Source organism: Lolium perenne, chromosome 4 (genome assembly GCF_019359855.2).
Source record: "Lolium perenne isolate Kyuss_39 chromosome 4, Kyuss_2.0, whole genome shotgun sequence".
NCBI classification, from domain to species: Eukaryota; Viridiplantae; Streptophyta; class Magnoliopsida; order Poales; family Poaceae; genus Lolium; species Lolium perenne.
The window spans coordinates 145,990,332-146,011,950 of NC_067247.2; the positions used below are offsets into that span (position 1 = coordinate 145,990,332).

The following is a 21,619-nucleotide window of genomic DNA, read 5'->3' on the forward strand; positions in this document are numbered from 1 at the left end:
CTCATCTTCCGTTCACGGACGACGACGAAGACCCCAATGACCACTCGTCGGATGGGGGACTCAAGCTCGTCGGACGAGTCGACCGCCAGTACCTCTTCGCATGTAACGAGCAAGAAGCGCATCCGTGAGGATGACGAGACGGGCCTTCAAATAAGAAGTAGCTAGTTTAAAAGTTTGTATGTTTTTGCAGTTTATATGTTTAATTTGTTTGAACATATTGCACTAATTTTAAAATATCGATTCTACTTAGAAATGTGAATATCTCAATCATGTGTAGCATAGAAATCTATGATATCAAGCGGCATTCCAGGAATAGATATCTCTTCCTCTAGGATATTTTCAATGTTGTTGCATGATCTCGAATATAGTAGGCGAGTGCGACGACAACTGCCGGCCGGAACTCTTATCTAGAAGAATAGAAATCTCTCTCATCGGATGAAACGTGTCAGGCCGCTGGGTTGCCCCCCCCCCCCCCCCCCCCGGGCAAACGGATAAACGGACGCGACAATTTAAACGTCTGAAATGTGTCGTCCCGTTGGAGATGCCCTTAAGTGGAGCGCCAAGGTAGAGGTACCTGATTTTGTAAAAATCGAATAACTCTATTTAAATCTTTCCAAAAATTAAAATAATTTACGCACACACCTACTATATTCTCTACACGCATATTTATGACATATTTATTTAGTAAATTTTCTACCATATTATTTAAAATAGGTTTGCGGGCACCCGGTTGCAAAAAAATCACGTCCGTGAGGATGGTTTTTATGGTGCAATCGAAGGTACATGTTGTGCATCGGACAAAAATTGAACAAACTTTTGTCATAAATGAATGAGAGCTTGAGCGAGAATAATAGAGCCAAAATATTATATATGGCTGGCTGGCCATAGTGTGTGTATGAAAGTAGTGTTTTAACTCATGAGAGCATATACTCATCACGGACAGGACTAGCGTGGCGGCAAGGGAAGTGTAGTGCACATGCCAGCGTATTGTTGAGATTTATTGTCTCACCATCAACTTCGTCGGAGGTTAATATCTAAGCCGATTTCAAAATCTTTATCCATAAATAAATTCTACTCATATCCCATTATGAAATATTGGGCAACATAGACAACAAGGCATTACCCACATATTTTTTTTTGGAATATTTTAATATCGAAGATACCAATTATACTCAGCCTATGCAACAACAAAATACCCTATTGATAAAACGGATACACATAGCCAAAAAAAACGCAGTATTCCAGGTCTAGCAGTAACAATATATTCACCACCAAGACAACACATGAACTTCAGGCTCTCCAAAAGTGAAAGTGACGCATCCAAGAAGAGAACAATGCACAAGAGCCATCGATGACCGATCAAATGATCTATATTTTTACCCTGAAGATAGTTCCCGCTCTTAAAACAATATTGATGACGCGTGAAGCACACGTCCGTTGGAAACCCCAAGAGGAAGGTGTGATGCGTACAACAGCAAGTTTTCCCTCAGTAAGAAACCAAGGTTATCGAACCAGTAGGAGATGAAAGCCACGTGAAGGTTGTTGGTGAAGGAGTGTAGTGCGGCGCAACACCAGGGATTCCGGCGCCAACGTGGAACCTGCACGACACAATCAAAATACTTTGCCCCAACTTAACAGTGAGGTTGTCAATCTCACCGGCTTGCTGTAAACAAAGGATTAAACGTATGGTGTGGAGAATGATGTTTGCTTGCAAAGCAACAGAGAACAATGATTGCAATAGGTTGTATTTCAGATGTAAAAGAATGGACCGGGGTCCACAGTTCACTAGTGGTGTCTCTCTAATAAGATAAATAACATGTTGGGTGAACAAATTACAGTTGGGCAATTGACAAATAGAGTGGGCATAACAATGCACATACATATCATGATGACTACTATGAGATTTACTTAGGGCATTACGACAAAGAACATAGACCGCTATCCAGCATGCATCTATGTCTAAAAAGTCCACCTTCGGGTTAGCATCCGCACCCCTTTCAGTATTAAGTTGCAAACAACAGACAATTGCATTAAGTACTGTGCGTAATGTAAACAATACAAATATCCTTAGACAAAACATTGATGTTTTATCCCTAGTGGCAACAACACATCCACAACCTTAGAACTTTCTGTCAGTGTCCCAGATTCAATGGAGGCATGAACCCACTATCTAGCATAAATACCCCCTCTTGGAGTTACAAGTATCAAATTGGCCAGAGCCACTACTAGCAACGGAGAGCATGCAAGATCATAAACAACACATATATGATAGATCGATAATCTACTTGACATTGTATTCCATATTAATCGGATCCCAACAAACACAACATGTAGCATTACAAATAGATGATCTTGATCATGATAGGTAGCTCACAAGATCTAAACATGATAGCACAAGAGGAGAAGACAACCATCTAGCTACTGCTATGGACCCATAGTCCAAGGATGAACTACTCACGCATCAGTCCGGAGGCGGGCATGGTGATGTAGAGCCCTCCGGTGATGATTCCCCTCTCCGGCAGGGTGCCGGAGGTGATCTTCAGAACCCCCCGAGATGGGGTTGACGGCGACGGCGTCTCAGTAACTTTTCTCGTATCGTGGCTCTCGGTACTAGGGTTTTCGCGACGGAAGGATTATATAGGCGAAGGGGCAGAGTCGGGGGACGCCCGAGTGGCCCACCCCATATGGCGGCGCGGCCAGGGGTGGGGCCGCGCCCCCCCCTATGGTGTGGCCGCCTCGTGGCCCCTCTTCGTCTCCTCTTCGGTGTTCTGGAAGACTCCGTGGAAAATAAGACCGTGGGATTTTGTTTCGTCCAATTCCGAGAATATTTCCTGTGTAGGATTTCTGAAACCAAAAATAGCAGAAAACAGAAAGTGGCGCTTCGGCATCTTGTTAATAGGTTAGTGCCGGAAAATGCATAAAATGATATAAAGTGTATATAAAACATGTGAGTATTATCATAAAACTAGCATGGAACATAAGAAATTATAGATACGTTTGAGACGTATCAAGCATCCCCAAGCTTAGTTCATGCTCGCCCTCGAGTAGGTAAACGATAAAAAGGATCATTTCTGAAGTGACATGCTACCATCATAATCTTGATCAATAATATTGTAAAGCATATGAGATGAATGAAGTGATTCAAAGCAATGGTCTATAGTTTGTTAAAAATAGATAATGACTAAACAACTGAATCATATAGCAAAGACTTTTCATGAATAGTACTTTCAAGACGAGCATCAACAAGTCTTGCATAAGAGTTAACTCATAAAGCAATAGATTCTTAATAGAAGGTTTTGAAGCAACACAAAGGAAGATTTAAGTTTCAGCTGTTGCTTTCAACTTTAAACATGCATATCTCATGGATAATTGTCAACATAAAGTAATATGATGAGTGCAAATAAGCAAGTATGTAAGAATCAATGCACACAGTTGACACAAGTGTTTGCTTCTAAGATAGAAAGAAGTAGGTAAACTGACTCAACATAAAGTAAAAGAAAGGACCTTCGCAGAGGGAAGCAGGGATTACTCATGTGCTAGAGCTTTTTATTTTGAAAACATGGAAACAATTTTGTCAACAGTAGTAATAATTCATATGTGTTATGCATAAAACCTCCTATAAGTTGTAAGTCTCATGCATCGAATACTAATAGTGCCCGCTCCTTGTCCTAATTAGCTCGGATTTCCATGGATTATCATTGCATTACAAATGTTTCAACCAAGTGTCACAAAGGGGTACCTCTATGCCACCTGTACAAAGGTCCAAGGAGATAGATCGCATTTGATCTCTCAATTTTGATAGATCTCAACTTGAGGACATCCATACCGGGACAACATAGAAAAAGATAATTGACTCCTCTTTTATGCTTTAAGCATTCAACAACAGATAATATTCTCATAAGAGATTTGAAGATTAATGACCAAGCTGAAACTTCCACCATGATACATGGCTTTGGTTGGCGGCCCAATGTTCTTCTCTAACAATATGCATACTCAAACCATTTAACTCATGGCAAATCTCCCTTACTTCAGACAAGACGAACATGCATAGCAACTCACATGATATTCAAAAAAGGTGTGACAGGTTGATGGCGTCCCCAGAAACATGATTACCGCTCAACAAGCAACTTATAAGAACTAAGATACATAAGCGACAATTCATTACTACAATAGTTTTTAGGCTACTTTCCCATGAGCTATGTATTGCAAAGACAAGGAATGAACTTTTTCAAAGGTAGCACGCAAGCAATTTACTTTGGAATGGCAGAAAAATACCACATAGTAGGTAGTTATGGTGGACACAAATGGCATAGGTTTTGGCTCAAGGTTTTGGATGCACGAGAAGCATTCCCTCTCAGTACAAGGCTTTGACTAGCAAGGTTGTTTGAAGCAAACACAAGTATGAACCGGTACAGCAAAACATACATAAGAACATATTGCAAGCATTATAAGACTCTACACTGTCTTCCTTGTTGCTCAAACACTTTTACCAGAAAATATCTATACTTTAGAGAGACCAATCATGCAAACCAAATTTCAACAAGCTCTACGGTAGTTCTCCACTAATAGGTTTAAACCACATGATGCAAGAGCTTAAACATGATATACTTGAGAGCTCAAAACAATTGCCAAGTATCAAATTATTCAAGACAACATACCAATTACCACATGAAGCATTTTTTGTTTCCAACCAAATAGCAATAAATGAAGCGGCTTTCAACTTTCGCCATGAACATTAAAAGTAAAACTAAGAACACCAGTGTTCAATATGAAAAAGCGGAGCGTGTCTCTCTCCCACACAAGGAATGCTAGGATCAGAATTTATTCAAACATAAACAAAAATAAAAGCACACAGACGCTCCAAGTAAAGCACATAAGGTGTGACGGAATAAAAATATAGTTTCACTAGAGGTGACCTGATAAGTGGTTGATGAAGAAGGGGATGCCTTGGGCATCCCCAAGCTTAGATGCTTGAGTCTTCTTGAAATATGCAGGGATGAACCACGGGGCATCCCCAAGCTTAGACTTTTCACTTTTCTTGATCATATTATATCATCCTCCTCTCTTGATCCTTGAAAACTTCCTTCACACCAAACTCAAAACAATCTCATTAGAGGGTTAGTGCATAATCAAAAATTCACATGTTCAGCGAGGACACAATCATTCCCAACACTTCTGGACATTATCCACGGCTACTGAAATTTAATGGAGCAAAGAAATCCACTCAAACACAGTAAATGAGGCAATGTGAAATAAAAGACAGAATCTGTCAAAACAGAACAGTCCGTAAAGACGAATTTTCTAGAGGCACTTAACATGCTCAGATGAAGAAGCTTAAATTGAATGAAAGTTGCGTACATATCTGAGGATTACTCATGAATTTTTACAGATTTTTTAGATTTTTCTACAGAGAGAACAACTCAAATTCGTGACAGCTAAAATTATGTTTCTGCGCAGAAATCCAAATCTAGTATCAACTCACAATCAAAGACTTAACTTGGCACAACAATACAATAAAGTAAAGATAAAAAGGTATTGCTACAGTAGTAACAAGCACCTTGACTCAAATATAAAATAAAAATTGCAGAAAATAAAATAATGGGTTGTCTCCCATAAGCGCTTTTCTTTAACGTCTTTCAGCTAGGCGCAGAAAGTGTAAATCAAGTAACATCAAGAGAAGAAGCATCAATATCATAATTTGTTCTAATAATAGAATCAAAAGGCAATTTCATTCTGTTTCTAGGGAAGTGTTCCATACCTTTCTTAAGAGGGAATTGATATTTAATATTTCCTTCTTTCATATAATTAATAGCACCAACAGTTCGAAAAAAGGGTCTTCCCAAAATAATAGGACAAGATGCATTGCATTCAATATCTAAAACAACAAAATCGACGGGGATAAGGTTATTATTAACAGTAATGTGAACATTGTCAATCCTCCCCAAAGGTTTTTTTATAGAATTATCAGCAAGATTAACATCCAAATAACAATATTTCAAAGGTGGCAAGTCAAGCATATCATAGAGTTTCTTAGGCATAACAGAAATACGTGAACCAAGATCACATAAAGCATTACAATCAAAATCATTGACCTTCATTTTAATGATGGGCTCCCAACCATCTTCTAACTTCCTAGAAATAGAAGCTTCAAGTTTTAATTCCTCTCTCTAGCTTTAATGAGAGCATTTGTAATATGTTTTGTAAAGGCCAAGTTTATAGCACTAGCATTAGGACTTCTAGCAAGTTTTTGCAAGAACTTAATAACTTCAGAGATATGACAATTATCAAAATCAAAACCATTATGATCTAAAGCAATGGGATCATTGTCCCCAATACTCTGAAAAATTTCAGCACTTTTATCACAAACAGTTTCAGCAGTTTCAGACAATTTTGCATTCTTTGTATTAGAAGTAGAAACATTGCCAACACCAATTATTTTACCATTGATAGTAGGAAGTTTAGCAACATGTGAAGCATCAACATTATTAGTGGTAGTAATAGTCCAAACTTTAGCTACATTATTCTCGTTAGCATGTTTTTCTTCTCTTTCCCACCTAGCATGTAATTCAGCCATCATTCTAATATTGTCATTAATTCGAACTTGGATAGCGTTTCCTGTAGCAAATGACTTAATATATTTAGTTTTATTAGGCATAACTTTCAGTTTTAAAAGATCAACATCAGCAGCAAGACTATCAACCTTAGAAGCAAGAACATCAATTTTACCAAGCTTTTGCTCAACAGATTTGTTGAAAGCAGTGTGTGTACTAATAAATTCTTTAAGCATGACTTCAAGACCAGAGGGTACACTCCTACTATTGTTGTAAGAATTACCATAACCATTACCATTATTAGAAGGATATGGCCTATAGTTGTTGTTACCAAAATTATTCCTATAAGCATTGTTGTTGAAATTACTATTTTTAATGAAGTTCACATCAACATGCTCTTCTTGAGCAACCAATGAAGCTAAAGGAGCATTATTAGGATCAAGATGAGATCTACCATTAACAAGCATACACATAATAACATCTATCTTATCACTCAAGGAGGAGGTTTTCTTCAACAGAATTTACCTTCTTACCTTGAGGAGTCCTTTCAGTGTGCTATTCAGAGTAGTTGATCATCATATCATCAAGAAGCTTTGTTGCAGCACCCAAAGTGATGGACATAAAAGTACCTCCAGCAGCTGAATCCAATAGGTTCCGTGAAGAAAAATTTAATCCTGCATAAAAGATTTGGATGATCATCCAACTAGTTAGTCCATGGGTAGGTGATACGCGTACAACACGCGACCGTTGGGAACCCCAAGAGGAAGGTGTGATGCGTACAGCGGCAAGTTTTCCCTCAGTAAGAAACCAAGGTTTATCGAACCAGTAGGAGCCAAGAAATACGTTGAAGGTTGGTGGCGGCGGGATGTAGTGCGGCGCAACACCAGGGATTCCGGCGCCAACGTGGAACCTGCACAACACAACCAAAGTACTTTGCCCCAACGAAACAGTGAGGTTGTCAATCTCACCGGCTTGCTGTAACAAAGGATTAGATGTATAGTGTGGATGATGATTGTTTGCAGAAAACAGTAGAACAAGTATTGCAGTAGATTGTATTCGATTAAAAGAATGGACCGGGGTCCACAGTTCACTAGTGGTGTCTCTCCCATAAGATAAATAGCATGTTGGGTGAACAAATTACAGTTGGGCAATTGACAAATAGAGAGGGCATGACAATGCACATACATGATATGATGAGTATTGTGAGATTTAATTGGGCATTACGACAAAGTACATAGACCGCTATCCAGCATGCATCTATGCCTAAAAAGTCCACCTTCAGGTTATCATCCGAACCCCTTCCAGTATTAAGTTGCAAACAACAGACAATTGCATTAAGTATGGTGCGTAATGTAATCAATAACTACATCCTCGGACATAGCATCAATGTTTTATCCCTAGTGGCAACAGCACATCCATAACCTTAGAGGTTTCTGTCACTCCCCCAGATTCACGGAGGCATGAACCCACTATCGAGCATAAATACTCCCTCTTGGAGTTACTAGCGAAAACTTGACCAGAGCCTCTACTAATAACGGAGAGCATGCAAGATCATAAACAACACATAGATTGATAATCAACATAACATAGTATTCTCTATCCATCGGATCCCAACAAACACAACATATAGCATTACAGATAGATTATCTTGATCATGTTAGGCAGCTCACAAGATCCGACAATGAAGCATAATGAGGAGAAGACAACCATCTAGCTACTGCTATGGACCCATAGTCCAGGGGTGAACTACTCACTCATCACTCCGGAGGCGACCATGGCGGTGTAGAGTCCTCCGGGAGATGATTCCCCTCTCCGGCAGGGTGCCGGAGGCGATCTCCTGAATCCCCCGAGATGGGATTGGCGGCGGCGGCGTCTCTGGAAGGTTTTCCGTATCGTGGCTCTCGGTACTGGGGGGTTTCGCGATGAAGTCTATTTGTAGGCGGAAGGGCAGGTCAGGGGGCGTCACGAGGGGCCCAGACGCCAGGGCCGCGCGGCCAAGACCTGGGCCGCGCCGCCCTGTTGTCTGGCCACCTCGTGGCCCCACTTCGTCTCCTCTTCGGTCTTCTGGAAGCTTCGTGGAAAAATAGGCCCCTGGGCGTTGATTTCGTCCAATTCCGAGAATATTTCCTTACTAGGATTTCTGAAACCAAAAACATCAGAAAACAGCAACTGGCTCTTCGGCATCTCGTTAATAGGTTAGTGCCGGAATATGCATAAATATGATATAAAGTATGCATAAAACATGTAGATATCATCAATAATGTGGCATGGAACATAAGAAATTATCGATACGTCGGAGACGTATCAGCATCCCCAAGCTTAGTTTCTGCTCGTCCCGAGCAGGTAAACGATAACAAAGATAATTTCTGGAGTGACATGCCATCATAACCTTGATCATACTATTGTAAGCATATGTAATGAATGCAGCGATCAAAACAATGTAAATGACATGAGTAAACAAATGAATCATAAAGCAAAGACTTTTCATGAATATTACTTCAAGACAAGCATCAATAAGTCTTGAATAAGAGTTAACTCATAAAGCAATAATTCAAAGTAGAGGTATTGAAGCAACACAAAGGAAGATTAAGTTTCAGCGGTTGCTTTCAACTTATAACATGTGTATCTCATGGATATTTGTCAATGCAAAGTAATATAACAAGTGCAATATGCAAGTATGTAGGAATCAATGCACAGTTCACACAAGTGTCTGCTTCTTGAGGTGGAGAGAGATAGGTGAACTGACTCAACAATAAAAGTAGAAGAAAGGTCCTTCAAAGAGGAAAGCATCGATTGCTATATTTGTGCTAGAGCTTTGGTTTTGAAAACAAGAAACAATTTTGTCAACGGTAGTAATAAAGCATATGTGTCATGTAAATTATATCCTACAAGTTGCAAGCCTCATGCATAGTATACTAATAGTGCCCGCACCTTGTCCTAATTAGCTCAGATTACCTGGATTATCATCGCAATGCACATGTTTTAGCCAAGTGTCACAAAGGGGTACCTCTATGCCGCCTGTACAAAGGTCTAAGGAGAAAGCTCGCATCGGATTTCTCGCTATTGATTATTCTCAACTTAGACATCCATACCGGGACAACATAGACAACAGATAATGGACTCCTCTTATATGCATAAGCATGTAGCAACAATAAATTTTCTCGTATGAGATTGAGGATATTTGTCCAAAACTGAAACTTCCACCGTGGATCATGGCTTTAGTTAGCGGCCCAATGTTCTTCTCTAACATTATGCAATGCTCTAACCATTCTAGCGGTAAATCTCCCTTACTTCAGACAAGACGAACATGCATAGCAACTCACATGATATTCAACAAAGAGTAGTTGATGGCGTCCCCAGGAACATGGTTATCGCACAACAAGCAACTTAATAAGAGATAAAGTGCATAAGTACATATTCAATACCACAATAGTTTTTAGGCTATTTGTCCCATGAGCTATATATTGTAAACGTAGAGGATAGAAATTTTAAAGGTAGCACTCAAGCAATTTACTTTGGAATGTCGGAGAAATACCATGTAGTAGGTAGGTATGGTGGACACAAATGGCATAGTGGTTGGCTCAAGGATTTGGATGCATGAGAAGTATTCCCTCTCGATACAAGGTTTAGGCTAGCAAGGTTATTTGAAACAAACACAAGGATGAAGCGGTGCAGCAAAACTCACATAAAAGACATATTTTAAATATTATAAGACTCTACACCATCTTCCTTGTTGTTCAAACTCAATACTAGATATTATCTAGACCTTAGAGAGACCAATTATGCAAACCAAATTTTAGCATGCTCTATGTATTTCTTCATTAATAGGTGCAAAGCATATGATGCAAGAGCTTAAACATAAGCACAACAATTGCCAAGTATCACATTATCCAAGACATTATAGCAATTACTACATGTATCATTTTCCAATTCCAACCATATAACAATTTAACGAAGAAGAAACTTCGCCATGAATACTATGAGTAAAGCCTAAGGACATATTTGTCCATATGCAACAGCGGAGCGTGTCTCTCTCCCACACAATGAATTCTAGGATCCATTTTATTCAAACAAAAACAAAAACAAAAACAAACCGACGCTCCAAGCAAAGTACATAAGATGTGATGGAATAAAAATATAGTTTCACTAGAGGAACCTGATAATGTTGTCGATGAAGAAGGGGATGCCTTGGGCATCCCCAAGCTTAGACGCTTGAGTCTTCTTGATATATGCAGGGGTGAACCACCGGGGCATCCCCAAGCTTAGAGCTTTCACTCTCCTTGATCATATTGTATCATCTCCCTCTCTTGATCCTTGAAAACTTCCTCCACACCAAACTCAAAACAACTCATTATAGGGTTAGTGCACAATTAAAACTTACATGTTCAGAGGTGACATAATCATTCTTAACACTTCTAGACATTGCACAAAGCTACTGAAAGTCAATGGAATCGAAAAATCCATCAAGCATAGCAAAACAGGCAATGCGAAATAAAAGGCAGAATCTGTCAAAACAGAACAGTTCGTAAAGACGAATTTTATTGAGGCACCAGACTTGCTCAAATGAAAATGCTCAAATTGAATGAAAGTGCGTACATATCTGAGGATCACTCACGTAAATTTGCATAATTTTCTGAGTTACCTACAGAGAATTAGGCCCAGATTCGTGACAGCAAAGAAATCTGTTTCTGCGCAGTAATCCAAATCTAGTATGAACCTTACTATCAACGACTTTACTTGGCACAACAATGCACAAAACTAAGATAAGGATAGGTTGCTACAGTAGTAACAACTTCCAAGATTCAAATATAAAATAAAAGTGCAGTAGCAAAATAAACACATGGGTTATCTCCCAAGAAGTTCTTTCTTTATAGCCATTAACATGGGCTCAGCAGTTTTAATGATGCACTCGCAAGAAATAGTAGTTGAAGCAAAAGAGATGTGACGCCCCGGAACCGGTACGCTGAGGATCCCAGCGAACCCGCCGAAATCCGCACGATATCAATTCAGAGACGCCCTCCGACACGACGCGCGCGAAGAATCACACACGTGATGCCAGAGGAATTAACACGAGCGGTAACATTACAACAGGATTACAATAGAGCCCACAAGATACATATATTACAACAACGACTCCGACGAGTCAAGATACAAATATACAATACAAAGATCCGAATCATAGAGAAGATCGAATATGTCCGAGTACGGACAAGATACAAATTGGACTAAGAGTCCTGAAGATAACCACTGGCGTCCAAAACCCTGCCCAGGCCAAGCCGGAAGGGTAACCTTGCTAACGTCGTCATCTTGTACCTGTCAAAATCGGGCCATCGGTTGCCGACAAGAGGAAAGAAGCAAAAGAGAAAGGGAAAAAGGCGAGAGTAAGTACCAAGGAACGAACTCCGGCACGTACTTAGCGAGACTAGAAATGGCTATGCTCACCGGGCGAGTATAATATATATATCGCCGGGGGCTATATGGTAGGTTTAGCGGCAGCAAAACTATAACCAATAGAGACACGCTACAACATTCGTCTAATCAGATAAGATAAGAGAGCGCACAAGGTGACAGATAAAATACTACACAAACATAACCCAGCCGATTACACATATCCCCTCCAACAATTGCGAAGAGGCAATGTAAAAGGCACTCAACGGTGGACAAGTTTTATTAGGTATCGATTGTAGTAATGCTATATTACTATGCAAGTTATTATCAGATTATTAACAACAAGTATAAGGTGTAAGTTGTTCTATGATCGAGCTATACAATTCCAAGTCGTCCATAACCGCGGACACGGCTTATCGATAAGATGTACACCCTGCAGGGGTTGCCCAAATGTAACCATACGCATGCTCGAACCCACTTACTAGAGGTGGAGTCTCACATCACGACCGTTCCCAATGCAAGAGAAAGTTTAATGGGAGCCACCCAACTAAGCTACCCGTGACGAAGTTCGGCCGTACTCCGATACTGACCCAGAGGTTTGCGACATAGTCCAGGCGGGCACTTACGACCAGGCACAGGATAAGTCTATCCGCAATATGAGTACAATACAGAAATAAACACCCGAAGGCAACAGGAAGTAAATCGTGCATCGTGCATATGAGCAAATAAAATCAAGGTTGTGGCTCCCAATAAACAGACTTGAGGAAAGGTAGTGGGTGATGGGGGTCCCACTCCCCCACGTATGGGTAGAGCGCTCAATCTCGGAACAGATAACAAGAACTCGGGTCCTAGGGGACATTAGCAAGTCAAAGTTCCAATGCTTTCGCAAAGGGGCTCACAGATGCCTCTGCTTACAATTTTAGTTGTTAACAATTAAGTAAATGTGATTATCTCCAACAACTGTTATAGCATGTGATAACCTCCCAACAACCCAACATATCCCGACAACAGATCGAGATAAGCAACAGATCCTAAACACGCCTACGACTCGCAAGGCTCAAACATCAAGCAACGGCTATGGATAAGGAATGGTGCATATAGGATTATTATGGTAAACAAGTGGAATAGGACACGTGACTCGATAAAGCATCGCAACATAAGGATAGCAGTGCGAGGGAGAGAGTATAATAGGTGAAGAGAGAGGGCTCGCCTGTGAAAAGCTGTAGAAGAACTTGTCGGAGAACTCGTCGTATCTCACATCACCACTTCGTGATCCTATCCGGGAAGAAGCAAATGCTACAACAAACAACGGATGCAAATCTTACAACTACGGAGAAGAATTCGGCATGCTCAAGATGATATGCATGGCATGGCGAATATGGTGCAATGCAACGTATCCATATTAAGCGGAATCGAAATTCCGACGCACAATTATATGGTTCAAGTTATTTTTCTACCGGCAAAGTTAAATGTTGTTTAGCATGGCAAGACAAGCAAGGGTGAGCTACTTCAATATTAAACGGAGCGGGGAAATCATATACTGCAATTCCTAAATACTCCGCATTTATATATTAGGTGATAGGCACAAACTAACACGATTCGACGTGATGCAAGATGCAAACATATGTATATGGATGACAATCTATTAATCTATGCATTTTTCTTATAAAGGTAGACATATTGTTTGCAGCAATTGGATTTGTAAAACAAAATATATATAATAAACAAGTTTTGCAAAATAAAGATAATTGGAGGCAGGAAAGGTGGATTTAATCCTCCGGTGCTGATATTTGATACCAGTCTGGGCTGGTTCGCTGGCTTGAAAAGATACAGAAACAAGACAGATATTACTACAGGAATTGTTAACTGAAATTTTATCAGAGGTGTTATCTGAAACTGAGGAACAATGACAGAAAGGAAGGGCATTTTGTTGTCCCTGGAATTCATCTGGTTTTGCTGTCACGTGAACCACTTCGGCTAGGCTGTACTGTTTGAGTAAAAGCAGAGAAAAGCTAGCTAGTCAAATACGTAGCAAGTAAGCAGACTGCTAGATCGATCTGCTGCCGTTCCTGCTAGCTAAGACAAGCTGCTGGATCAATTCATAAGCTAGCTAGCTTAAGCAAGCAAGCAAGTTGCTGAATTGATTCAGAAGCTAGCTGCACTGGGCATGACAGTGAGTGCATCGTGAGGCGCAGTGAGGCGCGGGGTGTTGTGCGACAGTGCGAGTGTGCGACCTGGAAGGCAACAGCTATAGATGCAGTTAACTGAATTTAACTGAAAGCTGAAACCGAAACAGAGGAGATCACTCCCGCGGGGATTAAACGACGAAGATGACGAACCCAGGCGGGGTGAAAGAGTGGGAACAGAGGCGACGCTCACCAGGAGGCGCGTAGGCGAACGGAAAGGCTCGAGGACGTGAGGCGATGCCGGGATCGATGAAGATGCACACGGTCACCATGGCAGACGCGCTTCGGAGACGAGGACGAGCGTGCCGTTTCAGAGCTGCTCCAGTTCCGGGAAGAAGACGAGGTTGAAGACGCCCGGAGCTGCTCCGGCTCCGTGAACTCAGCGAGGAGGAAGACGAGGCCACGGGGGCTCCATCCCCGCGCTCAGTACAGCGGACGACGGCGAGGAACAGCGGCGCTGCGTGGACCTTTCTCCGGCGAACTCGGTGACTGAAAGTTCTGAACTCTCCCTGGGTGTTCCTCTCTGAAGCCTTTGTGGAGGAGGGGATAGAAGATGGGCAACGGCGGCAGCAAGAGGGAGTTGAGAGCTAGGGTTGCTGAATTGATTTGGGCAAGGGGAACAGTGGAGGAGATGGCCAGGCTCTCCTCGTGCCTGCTCACGTGGTGAAGAAAAGCAGAGGAGCTAGTGCTCCTGGCTCGGTCAACAGGTAAGCTGGGTTAGGTTCAGCTTAGGATAGGATTCTGTTAACATTTCTTCTTCTTTTTGTTTAATTCCTGTTTTGAAACAAACATATTTAAACTATTTTGAAATTGGATAGAGATGAGATAGAGTATCAAACATTTTGAAGCCTGCACTTTAATCCAAATAAAACAAAGTACATGTGTTCCCAAAATTATTTGCTTCATATTAAAATAATTGTAAAATAAGAGGAGATTTAGGAGGGCTTTAATATTAAAACCAAGTAAGAAATTTTGACATGACCTATATGAAAATATATCAAGTTATAGTGATGGTTTGGCCTTTTTTTGAAAATAGGGTCAAGAAGTAGGATAGGTTTAGACTTGCTTGGAATGTCACAAGTGAAGAGAGAGAGATAGAGAGAGAGAGAGAGACAAGAATGAAATGCAAGTTTTATAAAACAAGGTGACATGATATGATGCATGCTGCAAATATGATGCACAAAAGAAAAAGAACAAGCAAAATCTAATATGGTATTTTCCTGGGCCGTAACAATCGACACCACTAACAAGGAACCTCGCCCCGAGGTTCCACCTCAAGGTACGGGGGAGAGAGGTGAACTATCGGATCTTCTGGCGACGTGTCGATCTCCTCGACACCACTAACAAGAATTGTTGCTCCATGTTGATTGGTCGACACCACCAACAAGGGTTGTTTCTCACGTCGATGATAACGACTCCGGAGGAAGAAAGGAAGGGGTATAGTCACATGGGTCCACCAATTCAATGTAACAAGAGCGAATAATAAGAGTAGTCGGTATGGTGATCAGTCCATTCCGCACTCAAAGTATTACTCTGCACATGAATAAGAGAATCACGTAACCATCCTGGAATTCAGATTGGTGATCTTGTCAATCATTGACAGTGAAGGTTCGACGGGTCAAAGCACAAGGAATTGAAGAGAGATCACGGAAACAAAGATGATGGCAACGGAGAGACGAGGTTATCCGCCGGGGATGTTCTTCTGTCGAAAATCTTCAGACATCGGACCTATTAGGTGAAAGGCTTAGATCGTCCAACCCGCGTAGAACCTAAGACTCAGATAAGAGAGGAGACTTAAAACTCGCATAGGTAAGAGAAGAAAGAATATAGGTAAGGAGAAAAATAGAGCTAATCAGATCTATCCAACGATGTTTCAGAAAATAGGTTTTGACACTCTAAACTCAACGACCGTTGGCAAGGTTATCCTACAGGCAGGACTAGTGGGGTACCGTCAACCTGAGCTCTGATACCAACTTGTGACGCCCCGGAACCGGTACCCTGAGGATCCCAGCGAACCCGCCGAAATCCGCACGATATCGATTCAGAGACGCCCTCCGACACGACGCGCGCGAAGAATCACACACGTGATGCCAGAGGAATTAACACGAGCGGTAACATTACAACAGGATTACAATAGAGCCCACAAGATACATATATTACAACAATGACTCCGACGAGTCAAGATACAAATATACAATACAAAGATCCGAATCATAGAGAAGATCGAATATGTCCGAGTACGGACAAGATACAAATTGGACTAAGAGTCCTGAAGATAACCACTGGCGTCCAAAACCCTGCCCAGGCCAAGCCGGAAGGGTAACCTTGCTAACGTCGTCATCTTGTACCTGTCAAAGTCGTGCCATCGGTTGCCGACAAGAGGAAGGAAGCAAAAGAGAAAGGGGAAAAGGCAAGAGTAAGTACCAAGGAACGAACTCCGGCACGTACTTAGCGAGACTAGAAATGGCTATGCTCGCCGGGCGAGTATAATATATATATCGCCGGGGGCTATATGGTAGGTTTAGCGGCAGCAAAACTATAACCAATAGAGACACGCTACAACATTCGTCTAATCAGATAAGATAAGAGAGCGCACAAGGTGACAGATAAAATACTACACAAACATAACCCAGCCGATTACACATATCCCCTCCAACAATTGCGAAGAGGCAATGTAAAAGGCACTCAACGGTGGACAAGTTTTATTAGGTATCGATTGTAGTAATGCTATATTACTACGGAAGTTATTATCAGATTATTAACAACAAGTATAAGGTGTAAGTTGTTCTATGATCGAGCTATACAATTCCAAGTCGTCCATAACCGCGGACACGGCTTATCGATAAGATGTACACCCTGCAGGGGTTGCCCAAATGTAACCATACGCATGCTCGAACCCACTTACTAGAGGTGGAGTCTCACATCACGACCGTTCCCAATGCAAGAGAAAGTTTAATGGGAGCCACCCAACTAAGCTACCCGTGACGAAGTTCGGCCGTACTCCGATACTGACCCAGAGGTTTGCGACATAGTCCAAAGGGCACTTACGACCAGGCACAGGATAAGTCTATCCGCAATATGAGTACAATACAAAAATAAACACCCGAAGGCAACAGGAAGTAAATCGTGCATCGTGCATATGAGCAAATAAAATCAAGGTTGTGGCTCCCAATAAACAGACTCGAGGAAAGGTAGTGGGTGATGGGGGTCCCACTCCCCCACGTATGGGTAGAGCGCTCAATCTCGGAACAGATAACAAGAACTCGGGTCCTAGGGGACATTAGCAAGTCAAAGTTCCAATGCTTTCGCAAAGGGGCTCACAGATGCCTCTGCTTACAATTTTAGTTGTTAACAATTAAGTAAATGTGATTATCTCCAACAACTGTTATAGCATGTGATAACCTCCCAACAACCCAACATATCCCGACAACAGATCGAGATAAGCAACAGATCCTAAACACGCCTACGACTCGCAAGGCTCAAACATCAAGCAACGGCTATGGATAAGGAATGGTGCATATAGGATTATTATGGTAAATAAGTGGAATAGGACACGTGACTCGATAAAGCATCGCAACATAAGGATAGCAGTGCGAGGGAGAGAGTATAATAGGTGAAGAGAGAGGGCTCGCCTGTGAAAAGCTGTAGAAGAACTTGTCGGAGAACTCGTCGTATCTCACATCACCACTTCGTGATCCTATCCGGGAAGAAGCAAATGCTACAACAAACAACGGATGCAAATCTTACAACTACGGAGAAGAATTCGGCATGCTCAAGATGATATGCATGGCATGGCGAATATGGTGCAATGCAACGTATCCATATTAAGCGGAATCGAAATTCCGACGCACAATTATATGGTTCAAGTTATTTTTCTACCGGCAAAGTTAAATGTTGTTTAGCATGGCAAGACAAGCAAGGGTGAGCTACTTCAATATTAAACGGAGCGGGGAAATCATATACTGCAATTCCTAAATACTCCGCATTTATATATTAGGTGATAGGCACAAACTAACACGATTTGACGTGATGCAAGATGCAAACATATGTATATGGATGACAATCTATTAATCTATGCATTTTTCTTATAAAGGTAGACATATTGTTTGCAGCAATTGGATTTGTAAAACAAAATATATATGATAAACAAGTTTTGCAAAATAAAGATAATTGGAGGCAGGAAAGGTGGATTTAATCCTCCGGTGCTGATATTTGATACCAGTCTGGGCTGGTTCATTGGCTTGAAAAGATACGAAACAAGACAGATATTACTACAGGAATTGTTAACTGAAATTTTATCAGAGGTGTTATCTGAAACTGAGGAACAATGACAGAAAGGAAGGGCATTTTGTTGTCCCTGGAATTCATCTGGTTTTGCTGTCACGTGAACCACTTCGGCTAGGCTGTACTGTTTGAGTAAAAGCAGAGAAAAGCTAGCTAGTCAAATAAGTAGCAAGTAAGCAGACTGCTAGATCGATCTGCTGCCGTTCCTGCTAGCTAAGACAAGCTGCTGGATCAATTCATAAGCTAGCTAGCTTAAGCAAGCAAGCAAGTTGCTGAATTGATTCAGAAGCTAGCTGCACTGGGCATGACAGTGAGTGCATCGTGAGGCGCAGTGAGGCGCGGGGTGTTGTGCGACTTGATGCGAGTGTGCGACTGGAAGGCAACAGCGATAGATGCAGTTAACTGAATTTAACTGAAAGCTGAAACCGAAACAGAGGAGATCACTCCCGCGGGGATTAAACGACGAAGATGACGAACCCAGGCGGGGTGAAAGAGTGGGAACAGAGGCGACGCTCACCAGGAGGCGCGTAGGCGAACGGAAAGGCTCGAGGACGTGAGGCGACGCCGGGATCGATGAAGATGCACACGGTCACCATGGCAGACGCGCTTCGGAGACGAGGACGAGCGTGCCATTTCAGAGCTGCTCCAGTTCCGGGAAGAAGACGAGGTTGAAGACGCCCGGAGCTGCTCCGGCTCCGTGAACTCAGCGAGGAGGAAGACGAGGCCACGGGGGCTCCATCCCCGCGCTCAGTACAGCGGACGACGGCGAGGAACAGCGGCGCTGCGTGGACCTTTCTCCGGCGAACTCGGTGACTGAAAGTTCTGAACTCTCCCTGGGTGTTCCTCTCTGAAGCCTTTGTGGAGGAGGGGATAGAAGATGGGCAACGGCGGCAGCAAGAGGGAGTTGAGAGCTAGGGTTGCTGAATTGATTTGGGCAAGGGGAAAAGTGGAGGAGATGGCCAGGCTCTCCTCGTGCCTGCTCACGTGGTGAAGAAAAGCAGAGGAGCTAGTGCTCCTGGCTCGGTCAACAGGTAAGCTGGGTTAGGTTCAGCTTAGGATAGGATTCTGTTAACATTTCTTCTTCTTTTTGTTTAATTCCTGTTTTGAAACAAACATATTTAAACTATTTTGAAATTGGATAGAGATGAGATAGAGTATCAAACATTTTGAAGCCTGCACTTTAATCCAAATAAAACAAAGTACATGTGTTCCCAAAATTATTTGCTTCATATTAAAATAATTGTAAAATAAGAGGAGATTTAGGAGGGCTTTAATATTAAAACCAAGTAAGAAATTTTGACATGACCTATATGAAAATAGATCAAGTTATAGTGATGGTTTGGCCTTTTTTTGAAAATAGGGTCAAGAAGTAGGATAGGTTTAGACTTGCTTGGAACATCACAAGTGAAGAGAGAGAGAGATAGAGAGAGAGAGAGACAAGAATGAAATGCAAGTTTTATAAAACAAGGTGACATGATATGATGCATGCTGCAAATATGATGCACAAAAGAAAAAGAACAAGCAAAATCTAATATGGTATTTTCCTGGGCCGTAACAAGAGAGCATCAAGAAGCAAATTCAAAACACATTTAAGCCTAACATGCTTCCTATGAAAAGGAATCTTGTAAATAAACAAGTTCATGAAGAGCAAAGTAACAAGCATAGGAAGATAGAACAAGTGTAGCTTCAAAAATTTCAGCACATAGAGAGGTGTTTTAGTAACATGAAAATTTCTACAACCATATTTTCCTCTCTCATAATAATGTCCAGTAGCATCATGAGCAAATTCAACAATATAACTATCGAATGAAACATTCTTATCATGAGCTATATGCATAAAATTATTACTCTCCACATAAGCATTATCAATTTTATTAGTTGTAGTGGGAGTAAATTCAACAAAGTAGCTATCATTATTATTCTCATCAAGTGTAGGAGGCATAGTATAATCATAATAAAATTTACTCTCCATAGTAGGTGGCACCAAAAGACCACTATCATCATAAATGGGAGGCAAAGTATCATCAAAGTAAATTTTCTCCTCCATGCTTGGGGGACTAAAAATATCATGCTCATCAAAACCAGCTTCCCCAAGCTTAAATTCTTCCATAGCATTAGCAATAATAGTGTTCAAAGCATTCATACTAATAACATTGCCATTAGCACACATATAAAGTTCCATAGGTTTTTTGATTTTCTCTTGAAACACCTCATGTCCTAACTCAAGATAAATACTATAAAGATCTCTAATATTTTTGTTGTTTTCCATTAAGCCTAACTAGTGAAATAAAAACATGCATGGAATTAAGTAAAGTAAAACAAGTAACTAATTTTTTGTGTTTTCGATATAATGCAGCAAACAAAGTAGTAAATAAAATAAAGCAAGACAAAAACAAAGTAAAGAGATTGGATTGTGGAGACTCCCCTTGCAGCGTGTCTTGATCTCCCCGGCAACGGCGCCAGAAAACAATCTTGATACGCGTACAACACGCGACCGTTGGGAACCCCAAGAGGAAGGTGTGATGCGTACAGCGACAAGTTTTCTCTCAGTAAGAAACCAAGGTTTATCGAACCAGTAGGAGCCAAGAAGCACGTTGAAGGTTGATGGCGGCGAGATGTAGTGCGGCGCAACACCAGGGATTCCGGCGCCAACGTGGAACCTGCACAACACAGCCAAAGTACTTTGCCCCAACGAAACAGTGAGGTTGTCAATCTCACCGGCTTGCTGTAACAAAGGATTAGATGTATACTGTGGATGATGATTGTTTGCAGAAAACAGTAGAACAAGTATTGCAGTAGATTGTATTCGATTAAAAGAATGGACCGGGGTCCACAGTTCACTAGTGGTGTCTCTCCCATAAGATAAATAGCATGTTGGGTGAACAAATTACAGTTGGGCAACTGACAAATAGAGAGGGCATGACAATGCACATACATGATATGATGAGTATTGTGAGATTTAATTGGGCATTACGACAAAGTACATAGACCGCTATCCAGCATGCATCTATGCCTAAAAAGTCCACCTTCAGGTTATCATCCGAACCCCTTCCAGTATTAAGTTGCAAACAACAGACAATTGCATTAAGTATGGTGTGTAATGTAATCAATAACTACATCCTCGGACATAGCATCAATGTTTTATCCCTAGTGGCAACAGCACATCCATAACCTTAGAGGTTTCTGTCACTCCCCCAGATTCACGGAGGC

At 41.5% G+C, this 21,619-nt stretch overlaps 2 long non-coding RNA genes across 2 annotated transcripts; both read right to left on the bottom strand.

Moving 5' to 3' along the window:
* Positions 1 to 11,491: 11,491 nt before the first annotated feature.
* Positions 11,492 to 14,798, bottom strand: LOC139830535 (uncharacterized). The gene is made up of 3 exons (XR_011742878.1): positions 14,319 to 14,798; positions 13,150 to 13,235; positions 11,492 to 11,864 (listed from the first exon to the last, which is right to left on the bottom strand). It is a non-coding gene; the product is annotated as an uncharacterized lncRNA (long non-coding RNA).
* A 1,170-nt stretch (positions 14,799 to 15,968) lies between these two features.
* LOC139830930 (uncharacterized) lies at positions 15,969 to 19,409 on the bottom strand. The gene is made up of 3 exons (XR_011744457.1): positions 18,927 to 19,409; positions 17,758 to 17,843; positions 15,969 to 16,473 (listed from the first exon to the last, which is right to left on the bottom strand). It is a non-coding gene; the product is annotated as an uncharacterized lncRNA (long non-coding RNA).
* Positions 19,410 to 21,619: the final 2,210 nt, after the last annotated feature.